The sequence below is a fragment of the Malus domestica genome, chromosome 11 (assembly GCF_042453785.1).
Source record: "Malus domestica chromosome 11, GDT2T_hap1".
Classification (NCBI taxonomy): Eukaryota; Viridiplantae; Streptophyta; class Magnoliopsida; order Rosales; family Rosaceae; genus Malus; species Malus domestica.
Window position 1 is genome coordinate 36,311,924 of NC_091671.1, and position 5,274 is coordinate 36,317,197.

Sequence of the window (5,274 nt, forward strand, 5' to 3'; positions counted from 1 at the left end):
ATCAAAAGAGTGAGAAAAAAGAACAAGACTTGGAAGTGCCCAAGGACTAGATGGTGGAATCTAAAAGAAGAAAAATAAGCCATTTTCAAAGAGAAAGTAATCACCCAGTGTGTGTGGGATAGAGAGGGGGAAGCTAACCAAATGTGGGATTCCATGGCTAGTTGTATCCGAAAAGTAGCAAAAGAGGTATTAGGAGAGTCCAAGGGCTTTGCCCCACACCAAAAGGAATCTTGGTGGTGGAATGAGGAGGTACAAACAAAGGTGAAGGCTAAGAAGGAATGTTGTAAAGCCTTATACAAGGATAGGACCGATGAAAATGGTGAAAGGTATAGAAAAGCGAAGCAAGAGGCGAAGAAAGCTGTGAGAGAAGCTAAGTTAGTGGCTTATGACGATATGTATAAGCGACTAGATACCAAAGAAGGAGAGTTGGATATCTATAAATTAGCTAGAGCAAGGGAAAAGAAGACAAGGGACCTAAACCAAGTAAGGTGCATCAAGGATGAGGATGGAAAGGTTCTTGCTACAGAGAACGCGGTTAAAGACAGATGGAAAGGTTATTTTCATAATCTTTTCAATGAAGGACATGAAAGGAGTGCTTCTTTAGGGGAGTTGAGTAACTCAGAAGAGTGTAGAAATTACTCCTTTTATCGTAGAATTCGGAAGGAAGAAGTGGTTGTAGCTTTGAAGAAGATGAAGCATAGAAAAGCAGTAAGCCCAGACGATATACCAATCGAAGTGTGGAAAGTTTTGGGAGAGACAGGTATAACATGGCTCACTGACCTTTTCAATAAGATTTTGAAAACGAAGAAGATGCCAAATGAGTGGCGAACGAGCACTTTGGTGCCTATCTACAAGAATAAGGGCGATGTACAAAATTGCATGAACTATAGGGGTATTAAGCTAATGAGTCATACAATGAAGCTCTGGGAGAGAGTCATTGAGCATAGATTGAGGCAAGAGACACAGGTTTCAGACAACCAATTCGGGTTCATGCCAGGGCGCTCAACCATGGAGGTAATCTATCTCTTACGAAGATTGATGGAAAGATATAGAGATGGGAAAAAGGATTTACACATGGTCTTTATAGATTTGGAAAAAGCGTATGATAGGGTCCCAAGAGACATTCTTTGGAGGATTTTAGAGAAGAAAGGAGTACGAGTAGCATATATCCAAGCTATACAGGATATGTATGAAGGAGCAAAGACTACCGTAAGAACTCATGAAGGACAAACCGAAAGCTTTCCCATAACTGTAGGATTACATCAAGGCTCATCCTTAAGTCCTTACCTTTTTGCGTTGGTAATGGATGAGTTAACAGGACATATTCAAGATGATATTCCTTGGTGTATGCTTTTCGCAGACGATATAATGTTGATAGATGAAACTCAGGAAGGGGTAAATGCAAAGCTTAACCTTTGGAGAGAAGTGTTGGAATCTAAAGGTCTTCGCCTAAGCCGATCAAAGACAGAATATATGGAGTGCAAGTTCAGTGCAAATGGAGGCCAAAACGAGTTAGGGGTGAGGATCGGAGATCAAGAAATACCAAAGAGCGACCGTTTTCGTTACCTAGGATCTATCTTGCAAAAGAACGGAGAATTAGATGGAGATCTCAACCATAGAATACAAGCTGGATGGATGAAGTGGAAGAGTGCATCCAGCGTGTTGTGTGACCGCCGTATGCCACTGAAGCTCAAGGGAAAATTTTATAGGACGGCAATAAGGCCGACGATGCTGTATGGCACAGAATGTTGGGCGGTGAAGCATCAACACGTACACAAAATGGGTGTAGCGGAGATGAGGATGCTTCGTTGGATGTGTGGGCACACGAGAAAGGATAAGATTAGGAATGAGGATATCCGGGGTAAAGTAGGAGTAGCCGAAATTGAAGGAAAGATGAGAGAAAATCGGTTACGGTGATTTGGACATGTGCAAAGAAGGCCTACTGACGCTCCGATTAGAAGATGCGACTATGGGACAGAGGTTCAGGGCCGAAAGGGTAGAGGAAGACCTAGGAAAACTTTGGAAGAGACCTTAAGAAAAGACTTAGAGTACTTGGATCTAACAGAGGACATGACACAGGACAGAACACAATGGCGTTCTAAGATTCATATAGCCGATCCCACTCAGTGACTTGGATTTTCCAAGTCTCCAACCGAGAAGTTTTCCTCACTCGGTAAATTAAGGGAACACTACCTCAACCTACATGCTCCACTCACAAAGCTTCAACATACAAGCTTCAACAAAAGAAAATTCAAGAACTTAGCGAAGAAGGCTTTGGTGTATTTAACACAATACGTTGAAATAAAAGAAAGCTTATTTATTGATATCCCCGATAAGTTACAAATATGTACATATACTTGAGTCAAAATAAACAAACAAGAGGGAGCCTTCACAAAGGTTGCTTAGGAGAAGTCTCAGCAGTCGGTAGAGCCCCAGAAAGAGAAGGCACCGGAGGGGGATCAGTCGGAGCCTCAGTACTGGACAGAACCCTAGAAGGAGGAGGCATCAGAGGTTGATCATTTGGAGCTTCATTACGCGGTACAGCCCCAAAAGACGAAGGCAATAAATGCCTTTGGAACAAACCCACAAATCTCTGATGATCAAGTAAAACCTGACCATCAGATTCCTTCATCTGGTCAAGCTTCCTCTTCATGTTTGTAGCATAGTCATGTGCGAGCCGGTGCAACTGTTTATTCTCATGTTTGAGCCCTCTAATCTCCTGTTTGAGACTCATCACTTCAGCCGCCAATGATTCAACTTGGCGGGTTCGAGCAAATAGGCGTTGGGCCATATTAGACACAGAGCCTGCACACTGAACACTGAGAGCCAGAGAATCCTTAACAGCCAACTCATCAGACCGTTTGGAAAGTAGTCTGTTATCTTTGGGAGTGAGAAGGTTCCTGGCCACTACCGCAGCGGTCATATCATTCTTCATCACGGAATCCCCAACGGTAAGAGGACCAGTAGGGGAGACGAAGGATGGGCGCCATATGTTGTCTGGAGAAGGTGGGGCTACCTCTTCAACAAGGTTCAAGTCAAAACGACGGTCGGAGGGGCCAGACATTTTCAAAGGTGTTGAAGAGAGAAGAGGTCGAACAAATCAAGATCTTAGAAGTGCAAGAATGGAGCTTCTACTGGTGGATATTCAAGTGTGCTTTGAAACTTAATGTCAGCCCCTATAAAAATCGGCACTCGACGAAGCTTCAGAAATCGATGAGGCGCCTGCTCAGAAATCGAAGAGGCGTTTGCTTTCTCAAAAGCTGGGCTGCTCAGAGACCATGAGGGTCGATCTCAGAAATCGAAGAGGCGTTTGCTTTCTCAAAAGCTAGGCTGCTCAAAGACCACGAAGGCCGATCTCAGAAATCGAAGAGGCTTGCTTTCTCAAAAGCTGGGCTGCTCAGAGACCACGAGGGCCGATCTCAGAAATCGAAGAGGCACCTACTTTTCCAGCCTTGTCAGCACCTGTCACACGCACACTCAGCTTTGTAGAAATTATGGGCATTCTGTCGAAGATTTATGGCAAAGTAGAAAGCACATGAATCGTACTGTTCAATCATCCACTTCCCACACGCAACAGTAGCTCATGGGTACCACAGATAACTTTGCCAAAGTTCTCTGACAAAGTTGAGACACGTGAAGCTTGCAGCTCCCACTACATAGCTCTGACCAAGAAGGGTAAAAGAATAGCAAAGAAACAACACTAACAAAGTTTAGACACATAAATTTTGAAGGTCTAGCTACCATATTATTACCCACAAGGGTAAAGGAATAGTACCACTGCTGGATAATTGGAAAGTCCCGATGTGTCCACCTCTGTGCTTCGTGGCAAGGTAGACTAGCAAACATGCCCAACCTTTACTCACATTCGAGAAAACACTCCCAACAAGATTGCTTGCTCCAAAATCGAAGAGGCACCGCCCTCCGAATCTCGAGAGCCAGACTCCCAACATGATTACTTTCTCAAAAATCGAAGAGAGGGTAAAGGAACAGTACCACTGCTGGATAATTGGAAAGTCCCTGTGTGTCAACCTCTGTGCTTCGTGGCAAGGTAGACTAGCAAACATGCCCAACCTTTACTCACATTCGAGAAAACACTCCCAACAAAATTGCTTGCTCCAAAATCGAAGAGGCGCCGCCCTCCGAATCTCGAGAGCCAGACTTCCAACATGATTACTTTCTCAAAAATCGAAGAGACACCGCTCTCCGAATCTCGAGAGCCAGACCTCCAGCAGGATTGCTTTCTCAAAAATTGAAGAGGCATCGTTCTCCGAATCTCGAGAGCCAGATCCCCGACAGGATTGCTTGTTCGAAAACCGAAGAGGCACCACTTTCCCAACTTCAAGAGCTGGATCTCCTTGGATAAAGCTTGTCTGTAATCTTCACACGCAACATCAGCTTTCCAGATACCACAGACCACTTTTTCAAAGTGCTCTGACAGAGTTAAAACATGTGAAGCTGACAGCTCCCACTACCGTGCTATGACCAAGTAGGGTAAAGGAATAGCATTATTACTTGATGTTAGGGAGACTCCTATATATGTCGACCTCCATCCCCAACGGACAGGCAGACCTGCAAAAATGCTCAACCCTTCCTCTTATCTGAGAGGGCACTCCCAACGAAGCCTTTCGAAATATTCAGCTTTCTTTCCCCCCGATAATACCTCTATAAACAAGCTATACTAGAGCAAGAATATCTCATATCATCAGGGTTAAAAGCAAGAGTATCCCATATCATGCTTTTTCCCTGTCTTTTCCTTTGGCCTTGTTCTTACCTGCAAGACAAGGAGAAAGAGAGCAATCAGTCAGCACTTGGAATCAAGCTTCCAGCCAGGAACTGACTGCCTGGAACCCCTTACCTGATTACTTACCTGGCATTGCTCTCGAGTACTCATCTTCAACATCTTATGCTTCCAGGGAAGATACCGTATCTGCCTGAGGAACAGATACGGCAAGTGAGAAGGATACAAGGAAGCATGTGGAGACAAGCGTAACAGCACACGTGCCGATACATCCACTACTCTGTTAAAAGCAAAAGTATCCCATATCAGCAGGGTCGAACGTACTCTAGATTTGATGGACTTGTTTTGACCCTCAAATTCTTCAGTCGGCCTTATACTCTGGAGGAAACCAGAAAACCCTCCAGCCCAGTTCAAGAATAAGTCTGTGGAAAGTTACTTATTCAAAAGCAAAAGTATCCCATATCATCTCTTCTCATTTTTCTTCTCTTTATCCTTCATGCTGCCTGCAAGATAGGGAGAATGTGAACAATCAGCCG